The following is a 10,694-nucleotide window of genomic DNA, read 5'->3' on the forward strand; positions in this document are numbered from 1 at the left end:
AGACCAGTGCAGAATAATCCTTCTTGGAGGTGAATCCCATCCTCCATCCTTTGTAGGCCTTTCTTTTTAGCCTCAGGAGGTCTGCTAGATCCTTGGAGAGCCAGGGGGGCTGCTGTGCCCTCTTGCTGCCTTTCCTCCAAGATGGAATAGAATTAGCTTGTGCATCGAGGATCGCTCCTTTGAGGTGCAACCACTCTTCCTGAACTCCCCTCCCCCTGTGGTCCCTTAGGGCCTCACTGACAAGCCTCCTGAGCTTGTCAAAGTTGGCTTTCCTGCAGTCAAGGACTTCCGTGTTGCTGACTGAGTTGCCAGCTTTATGGTGGATGGTGAAGGTGACCAGCTCATGGTTGCTGTCACCCAGCTTCCCATTGACCACTAGGTTGCTGATTTGGTTCATCCCCAGTAGCCAGTACCAGGTTGAGCAGCGCTTTACCTCTTATTAGCCCGTAGACTCCTTGAGTCAGGTAGAGGTCATCCACACATGAGAGGAAGCTTTGCGACCACTTGGATTTTGCTGAGTGATCCTCCCACGAGATGTCCAGGTAATTGAAGTCACCCATGATAACCATGGTCCTGGAGCATGCGGCCTTAGCCAGTTCCCAGGTGAACTCCTGGTCAAGCTCTTGACTTTGGGTGGGAGGTCTGTAGTAGACTCCCACCGTTATATCCCCTGTGCTGTGTTCTCTACAGATTTTAACCCAGAGGGTCTCCAGTCATCCACCCTGGTTGCCAATATCAGTTTGCAGGGACGTGTAGCTTTCCTTAACATAAAGGACTACACCTCTGCCCCTTTTATCTACTCATTCTCTCCTGTACAGTGTATAGCCATCTATACCTGTGGTCCAGTCATGGGTGGAGTCCCACCAGGTCTCCGTTATCCCTATGACATCATAATTATTTGTGTTAAGCAGGAGGATAAGTTCCTCTTACTTATTCCTCAAGCTCCTGGCATTTGTGTACAGGCAGGCAAGTATCCCCTTGGGGGCTCTTGCCTTGCCCACAGACTATACCAGGGCTGGGGCAGGAGTGGGCTCCCCTAAGTGCCTTGGTCTGCTGGCTTTGCAAGGGTTGCTCAATGGGCCAGCAGTGGCAGTAGTCCCCCCACCCTCCAGCGGGCTTAGTTTAAAGCCCTGTGGAACAGGTCAGCCAGTCTGGCTGAGAAAATCCTCCTCCCCAGTGGAGAGAGGTAGAGGCCATCTCTTCCCAGCAGCTCGCTGCCTCTCTCACCAAAGAGTGGGCTGTGGTCCTGGAAGCCAAAGCCTTCCTGATGACACCAGCACCACAGTCTTTGGTTAACTACCTGGATCCTCCTCTCCCTCCTCAGCCTATACCCCGAGACTGGGAGGATCAAAGAGAACACCACCTGTACCCCCAGACCCTTTGTTTGACCCAAGTGTTCCCTACCATCCCTTACCTTGTTTATACATCTTCCTAATCCCAGGCTGTTTTGTCCCATCGTGTCTCACTGCCTACTTGAGCCTTGTACTTGTTGTGGGTCCATCATCCATCAATTCTCGTCCTATTTGATCCTGCCGGGATCCAGTCTGCACTGTGGATGTCCAATATCCATGATGTCTCTATAGGTAAGTCCTTGAGCTTTCCCTGGCCTTGAGTATTTGAGAAAACCCCTTCTTGGGGCAAGCACCAAGTCCCTGTGCTGGGACTGGGTTCTGGATCTGGTCCCTCTGGGGCCGAGGATGGCAAGCTGCTCACCGAGCTGCTGTTTTTCAATCTGCTGCTGGCGGTCTCGATGGGGGGTTTGCTCGAGGTCTCCCTGAGGATGGCCCGGGTGGGCGTCACCCAGATCGGAGACCTCCCGGACTACGCCGAGCAAGGATGGCTGAGCCCCATGGTGCTGGCCCAGTGCACGGGCTGGGCCATAGGCCGCGCAACTTGCTCGCACCTAGTCCAGGAGGTGAAAGCTGCGCTGCCCACAGCCATCCTTGCCTACGTCGAGCGGGTCCTGCGAGAGGGTGGACCCCGCCCCCTTGAGTCCCCCAAGCCGGTGGAGTTGCTGATCAGGCCTGCCTCGCAGCGGGCCCCGGGGCACTTCCTGGCATACCACCTATCTCGATTAAGGGACACTAGCCCAGTCCGCTTTTCCACGGTCCACCGACACCAGCTATACATGCTCGTCTGCCAGATGATCCACCACACCACCCTCGCAGCCCACCAGGACACTGCCTGGCAGAACTATTTTGGCAGGGACGAGGCCGATGGGCCCCGGTGGCAGAGCCTGTACTCTGACCTCATCCCCAGAGCCACCAGGGACCTAGGCTGGCAGCTTCTTCACGGGGCCGTCGTGATGGGTATGTGGGTGGCCCACTTCAAACCAGTCTCCGACCAGTGCCCATGTTGTAGTGAGAGGGAGATGCTGGCTCACCTCGCCATTGAGTGCGCCAGACTGCAGCCCCTGCACCTCCTCCTCCAGAACTTGCTACTCAAGTTCTGGCTGCACTACTCCCCTCACCTTTTAGTTTACGCACACCCCATCTGTCGCCCCACCAAGGCCCGGGACCTCCTGGTCAACCTCCTCCTGGCACTGGCCAAGCTTGTCATCTGGCGGTCCAGGCAGGAGGCTCTGGCCGGGAAGGCTCCTGGAGACCTTGGGGCGTTTTTCCTCGGTGTCCTTCGCGTGCATCTTCGGCCAGAGTACCGCTGGGCAGTAGCTGCCGACGAGTTCCCTCAGTAGTTCACGAGCCAGTGGGCGCTGTCCGGGGTGCTCTGCTCGGTGTCCCCCAGGGGAGCACTAATTTTGGCCCTATGACCCACACGAGTACACCCTGTTTTCTCTTTTGTTGTCCCCCATAATTTATTGGTGTTTTTAAGGCACTGGTCACCCTACCCAGTGGCACCCCTATGGTGGTTTTAGGCTTTTAGCTTTTTTACACTTTTAAGCTTTTAGCTTTTAGCCTTTTAGACAACCACCAGGAAGACATCGAGCACCGGACGCCAACAAGCTACCCTTCTCCAGTCTGTTTTTAGTTGATGTCTTCTGGTGCCAGTCGTCCCTCGTCTCAGTGACATGCCAACCGACGATAACTACCAGCAGGACCCACCCCTCCAGGGGGTGGTTTTAACATCAGTTCCCTCCCTGCATCCCATCGGGGGTGCAGGGTGCACGTTCACCACCAGCCACCATCCACAGGCAACCCATAGAGACTGGCGGTCTACACCACGACATCATGAGGACATCAAATAGTCCCCCTGGGCCAGTCGGGGACCTCACTTCTGGTTCTTTCTGCTGACCTCCTGCCGAGCTTTTTATGCCAGCTTAAGGGGTCTAGACTGAATCAGCCCGGGCACACCGCCATGAAGCATGCCCATGCCGACATAGGAGCCAATCCTGACTCCTTCTGTCTCAGTTGTTTTTTTTTCCTTTACCACAGCATCTCTGCCCATTGCAGTCTCACTTTCACTGTGCTCTGGCTCCAGTGCAGCGTCCCGCTGGCTCTGCTCTTCGCTCAGCTGAGGTAAGTCTTCACCACATGGACATAGAAGTGATTGTATATAATAGCTTAACATTAAGTCTTACTCTTGTATATTGTGTGGGGTGGGGAGTATGGGAGGGATATAAGCTTGTGAGGGGCTGAGGATGTGGGTGTGCCTGTGGGGGGTGGATAGGTATGAATGTGGGGTGAGAGATCATGTGGGTGTGGGTGTGGATAAGTGAGGTATGGGTGTATATGGGGTTTGTGGGGGGGCTGTGTGGGGCAGAGGGTGGCTGGGGTGTGGGAAGGGGTGTGGGTGTCTGTGTGTATGGCAGTGAGGGTGTGTGTGGGTGCATGTATATGGTGGGGTGTGCATGTAGGACTTGCCATACAGATACACACACACACTCTGACCCTCCCTACACACACACACACGTGCACATGCACGCACACACACCCCTGGGGTACCAGCATCCCATGCTCCCTGGTCTCACAATGCATCTGGGAGCCATGTGGTGCTGGAGCAGTACAGGGGCAGGAAGGCAGGGTAATGGCTGAGGGTGGGGTGGAGTGGGGTGGGGTGGGGCTGAGCTGCTCAGACCTGCTGAGGCTCCCCCTGGGTCCTACTGCCCCTGGCTCCTGTCATCTTTGACAGGCAGCCAGAAGCAAACAAATATTAACTTACTAATTTTTCTAGGGGCCTCCCAGGCTGGACAGAATGGCCCGGCAGGCTGAATCCGGCTTGTGAGCCATATTTTGCCCACCCCTGGATTAGAGATTGTAACATGTTATAGGCATCAGTAGTTTAAATTCTGCAATGTGTATGTAAACATCGTTATTACCATCCATAAGCAACTACTGACCATTGAACTCTTGGTTAATTATGCATTAATCCCACTATAAAGTGCATTATAAGTTTTTATGAAAGGTTTACATTAGGAGCGAACCACAGTTCTAACCTGGCTCTGTCCCTGACAAAAAATATTTCACCTTTCCACTTCCATTTCCTTATTAGTAAAATAGGGATAGTGTTCACCTATTGCACAAGGGTGTTATGAGGATTGATCTGTGATTTGAACAGATGAAACTGTATAAAAATATCAAGTATTGTTCCAATAAGTCATTATACTTAACGTACTTAAATACTGTTACTAGTCCCAAGAATGGTTATTAGAGCATTTATCCAATACTCTAGCATAATAGAGAGCTAGAATATTTCTCCAGAATACAGGATAGGATTCAGGAAGTGTAAGAGATCATCCCATCACTCAGACTTAAGCCAGTCTGATCCCACTTACTGTTTACAATCCATTTATACCTATAGATTTTTCATCACTAAGCTCTTGTGGTTAAAAAGCTTTAGCATCATGTTTTTACGTGGACTTCTAGTTCAGGCAAAGTGCTTTTATCTTCCTTTTGATGCTACAGGCATTGACCATTCAAGCTGCAGGCTACTATTAGGGTGTGCTGCATTTTAGACATGACTTGGCATACACAGGATTCTTCTCAGTGCCAGATTTAGGTTTAAGCTACTTAAGTTACAGCTTAGGGCCTCACAATATGAAGGGCTTCTAAATAAGAAAAAAAACCTGGACGTTTTCATTCTAATATGACAAAAATATACATATATATGGTTCCATAGTTGTTATTAATATTGAGTTCATAAATTTCTGCAGGAATAACAATAATTTGTCTTAAAATTTCATGAAAATCCATTTTTGTTGATTTCATAGATTATTTTTATCATATGGTGCCTCTTAAACTGTACGTAGTTTAGGGCCTCAGCATGTTATAATCTGGCACTGGTGCTTCCATGTCCCCAAATGGAATCATAATACACATGGATACTTTCAATGACATTTGTTATGAGAAGCAATGCACCTGGCATGAATCCTGATCTTCAGAGGAAGCAAACCCAGCACAGAGCATCCTCGCTGTGATCCCTCCAGGATGGTTAAAATAGTAACTTCTCGCACAGGCCACATTCTTAAGTATAGGCACTCATGTCTTCTGTAGCCTCCTAGCAAAGTTCCCATCTGTTTGAGAGAAAAATTGGCAGAGGATCACTTATTACACTGTAAATTTGCAGGGCTAAACTTGCTATAACAGACTGTCGACAAAAAACAATTGGAAAAATCAGTAGAAGATATGCATTTTCCAACAGTCTCAAGCTAACAGCACCTATTCTGTTCTGACAAGACCACTTAGGCTTGACTCCAAGTGGTCCAAACTCTCCACTTACAATGCACTCCCTCTCACTGCCTGCACTGGTACACCACTGTGTTGGACTGTGGAGGGTCACTTGGTAAAGGGGATAACAACAATACATTGGACTTGGTATGACAACTACCCTTAAATGAAGCCTGTGCTAGAAAGTGACCATTTTATCTCTTCTAAGTTTATTAAGACAAAATAAAACAAAACAATAATGAACTTCTTCTCGTTATCTTCATCCTTAACTTTTCAGTGGTTTTTGCAAGGCTTTTTGTATCTTCATTGAGACTGCTTTTTCCATGATCTAGGAATCAAAGAGACAAGCAGAGAACACACTTAAAGGCAAAGCATGGGAGTTTTAATAAGGATAATTGCTAGGCCTGCCAATCTGTAAGACAGTATCCAAATTACACCTGAACAATTGTAAGCCAACCATAAGCAACATACAGGAAGCACGGCTGCTAACTCAGTGATTGTGGAAATTTTCTACAATAGGCCTGTAGGTTCTTCCACTCACCTCCCGTCCCATGTAGTGATAAGCACCCCCTTTCATTAAAGCTAAAGCCTGCCACATAGGGACAGAATCACTCCACAGGCCATGTCCATCTTATTTTCCCCATGAAGAAGAAAGCACACCACCTACCTTGGGTGCTCCCCCCATGCAGTCACAGTGTAAAGAGCAGAGGGAGACTGTGGCTCTGTGCCACTGGGCAAAAGTACTGGCGTCACAACACCACCATATTCCAAAGGGACATCCAGCTGGATCAGTGCAATATCAGTCATAACTCACTACATCAAAGTTGGGATGCATCACAATGGTTTTTACCTATCTTACCTGTACCAACAGGATGAAACAATAACGCACTAATTTAGCTTCCTTTAGGGTCGGTCTATTTTTCTGAAGTAGATTTTGGAAATATATTTTCTCCAGCCTACTATGCAGTAGGACAGAGTCAGGGCAGATGTAGATGACAAGGAAGTTTCTCTCCCAGATATAGTGAATCTGCTTCCAGCTTTATTATAGATGAGCCAAGAGATGGAACAAGTTGTTTTAAGACACTGTGGACATATAAAAATAGGACTGAGGTTCATTTCACAAATCCAAGCCAAGAAAATTGAGGATGATCAACATGAGCCATCTCTGCTTTTATCATTCTCTACTTAATTTTTTTTTTTTTTGCACAGTAAGATATCATTCAAAGTTTCCTATGGATAGATGTCTTGCTTAGTTCAAAGTTAGTAACACACTGAAGCTTACATTTCGCCATCTGGTAGGCATTTTTAAAATAAATAAAACCTGATAGGAATGACAGGCAGCCATAACAAAAAAATTGCATCTCCACAACAGGCTCTGGGTTAGACATGCCAGACTGTGGTATTATTTTAAATCCTCTGCATTTATCCTTTCCATCTTGAACATTTGTCATGTGTTGGCTATTTTGACCTTCTTTTAAGAATTGAGTTTTTTAATTTAGTGATTAAGGAAGTGATTAAGGGAGAAATACAACAGCCACCATTGCTTTGCTTATTCTCTACCTCTTCTGATGACTCTGTCAAAGCTCTATCATGGTCTCCAATGAGACATGGCAGTCCAATATAGTGGTCTCTTTCTTCTGTAAAATGGAAATAGAATGCATTGGAACTGTCCATCACCAGCCTCTTATCTTCCTTAGTCAGTATTCATGCATTAGCTGTTGGTTTCTGTTTAGCCATTTTAACTACTTATCCATCTTCACCTTGGGCTGGCAAGTAAGACCTTTGCCACTGCCAAGTCTCTTCCAAAAGGAAGTTGTTGAAATGCAGTATAACTACGGGTGGTAAGGAGAGTATGAGCCCTGGGCACTGACTTAAAGGACACATTGAGATGATGGCCTTCCTCAGGAGTCTTTGTTGTAGCAGTAGCAGCCATGGGTGGGGGAAACACCATACTGCTGTGGCAGTAGTAACCAGGCACAGGCAGACAGCAACACAGAGCAACAGCCAGGGTCTCTGAGTCCCTGGGACAAGTAAGATTGACCACCCTGACAACCCCCCTCCACCCCTTGCCCATGCACTATCTGGCAGTGTTTTGCTCAGGAGGCAGAACCAAGTTAGCTGTTCCCCTGCAGCTGACTTCAGTGGACTTAGCGCAAGACCCATTTAATTTTAGCTTTGTTCAAGAGATGAGGGAAGGGAGGCTATTGTGAAAAACAAGCAGCCCAGCATTTTCCAGAAGAGCTTTCTATGTCAGCATTGAAAAAAAAACAATAAAGCAGAGTGAAAGTGGGGACGTGGTTCCTTCTCACTTCATTCCTCTATCCCAAAAGAGGAGGGAAAGCACACTGTGCAGACAGGAGCACTGGTTCCCACAGAAGCTTTAGGGTACACTGGCAGCCAGAGGTACTCCCTAATGTACACAGAGGGGCAGTGTGAAAATCCATGTTGGACTGATGTCCACACTGGTAATCACCTAAAAACTACAAGCCCCTCTACCAAGGCCAGCAGTGAGGACATGCTTCTTCTCTGGGAAGAGATGGGATCCACCTGATGAAGAGAGGGAAGGGCATCTTTGCAGACAAGCTCGCTAATGTACCGAGGAGGGCTTTAAACTAGGTTCACCAGGGAATGGAGACCAAAGCCCTGAGGTAAGTGGGGAAGTGGGAGACTTGGAGGAAGAGCAAGCAGGAGGGGGCAACAGGGGAGGTGCTCTCATTCTTCAGAGAAATCAGGGCAATCAAGTAGTTACCTCAGGTGCCCGTATACAAATACATGGAGCCTGGGAGACAAGCAGGAAGAACTGGAAGTCCTTGAGCAGTCACAAAACTATGACATGACTGGAATAAGAGAGACTTGGTGGGAGCTCGCGTGACTGGAGCACTGTCATGGATGGCTACAAAATGTTTACGAAGGACAGGCAGGGGAGAAGAGGAGGAGTTGCCCTGTTTGTAAAAGAGCTGTATGATTGCTCAGAGCTGTAGTATGAAGTTGGAAATAGGCCTGTTGAGAGTCTCTGGGTCAGGGTCAGAGGGGACAGCAACAAGGGTGATGTCATGGTGGGGGGGTCTGCTATTGACCACCAGATCAGGAAGTGGTGGATGAGGTTTTCTTCCAACAGCTAGCAGATATTTCCCTATCACAAGCCCTGGTTCTCATGGGGGACTTCAGTCACCCTGACATCTGCTGGGAGGGCAATACAGCAGTGCACAGACGATTCAGGAAGTTTTTGGAGAGGGTTGGGGGCAACTTCCTGGTGCAAGTGCTGGAGCAACCAACTAGGAGCCATGCTCTTCTTGACCTGCTACTCACAAACAGGGAAGAATTGGTGGGAAATAGTTTCATAGTTGGTAGGGTCGGAAGGGACCTAAGCAGATCATCAAGTCCAACCCCCTGCCATAGGCAGGAAAGGATGCTGGGGTAGAAGGACCCCTGCTAGGTGGTTGTCTAGCCTCCTTTTGAAGACCCCCATGGTAGGAGCAAGCACCGCTTCCCTTGGAAGTTGGTTCCAGCTCCTAGCCACCCTGACTGGGAATGAATGACACAGCCAGGGGCAACCCTGACCACATTATGAAGGAATTCAAGGCTCTGGGGGACAAGCTTAAGGAGACGGGGGCACAGGTGGTATTCTCCTCTTTTCTTCCAGTGAGTAGGCGGGGACGGTGACACGAGGCCTGCATTGGCGAGGTCAACCAGCGCTTACGCAGTTGGTGCTGCCAGGCAGGCCTTGGGTTCCTAGATAATGATCCATGCTTTCGGGTGGGGGACTTGCTGGGGTGGGATGGGCTTCACCTCTCTCCTAAAGGCAAGTGTATCTTCTCTTCCAGGTTGGCTGATCTCGTACAGTGAGCTTTAAATTAGCTTCGCCAGGGGAGGGGGCCGCAGGAAGACGAGGAGACACCACCTGAGCAAGACAGGTGACAAATGCAAGGGAGTGCCCAGGTAAGAAACAGGGGTCCAGACAGTCTCCCAAATCGGGGGGTGGCACACGCAGCTATGCAAGGCCTTAAATGCCTACATACCAATGCTCATAGTATGGGGAATAAGCAGGAGAAACTTGCCCTCACCAGGGGCGTCCAGGAATGCCTGACTGCCAAAAAGGCGGCGTATACCCGGTGGAAGTGGGGTGCTATCACCAAAGAGAAGTATACCTCCTCTGCTCGAGCCTGTAGTGGGGCTGTCAGGAAAGCTAAGGCGGACATAGAGCTAGGATCAAAGATAATAAAAAGTCCTTTTTCAAATATATAGAGAGGATGAAAAAAGCACCAGGAAATGTGGGGCCCTGCAAGATACTCTGGGCAATCTGGTGGTTGCGCCAGAGGAAAAAGCAGACCTCTTTAACCAATTCTTCACCTCCGTTTTCTTGGGCACGAATCGGGACTTCCCCCCCATGATGCAAATTGGACTTGAGGGGAATGCCTCCAGACCTCAGGTTGGGGAAGACCAGGTTAGAGAGCTTCTGGAGGAGCTAGACGTGTTCAAATCAGTGGGTCCAGATGCTCTCCACCCCAGGGTGTTGAGGGAGCTAGCAGGTGTTATTGCAGGGCCCTTGGCACAGCTTTATGAGCGCTCGTGGTGCTCAGGCCAGGTTCCAGATGATTGGAAGATAGCCAACGTGGTCCCCATCTTTAAAAAAAAGGAGGAAGGAGGACCTGGGCAACTATAGGCCCATCAGTCTTACCTCAATCCTAGGGAAACTCTTTAAGAAGATCATCAAGGAGCACATCTGCGATGGGCTGGCTTCAGGGATGATGCTCAAGGGCAACCAGCACAGTTTCATTAGTGTCAGACCAATCTGACTGCCTTTTATGATCAGGTCACAAAAGCACTGGATGCAGGTGTCGCCGTGGATGTAGCCTTTCTGGACTTCAGCAAGGCCTTTGACACCATCTCCCACCCAATCCTCATTAAAAAACTAGGTGACTGTGGCACTGATGCCTACACAGTCAGATGGATTGCAGATTGGCTGAAGGGTCATACTCAGAGGGTGGTGGTGGACAGGTCATATTCGACCTGGGGGAAAGTGGGCAGCTGATGATACCAAAATTTGGGGTGAGGTGAGCACACTAGTAGGGA

General features: G+C 49.1%; 1 long non-coding RNA gene across 1 annotated transcript in view; it reads left to right on the forward strand.

The window, feature by feature from the left end:
- Positions 1-2,350: 2,350 nt before the first annotated feature.
- The window catches only part of LOC109316482, a 16,023-nt gene continuing 7,679 nt past the window's right edge, over positions 2,351-10,694 (forward strand). The window contains exon 1 of the long non-coding RNA XR_002102852.1: positions 2,351-2,613. This is a non-coding gene — a long non-coding RNA (uncharacterized LOC109316482). The remainder of the gene's footprint in view (positions 2,614-10,694) is intronic.

The sequence above is a fragment of the Crocodylus porosus genome, unplaced genomic scaffold (assembly GCF_001723895.1).
Source record: "Crocodylus porosus isolate Cpor-Errol unplaced genomic scaffold, CroPor_comp1, whole genome shotgun sequence".
NCBI classification, from domain to species: Eukaryota; Metazoa; Chordata; order Crocodylia; family Crocodylidae; genus Crocodylus; species Crocodylus porosus.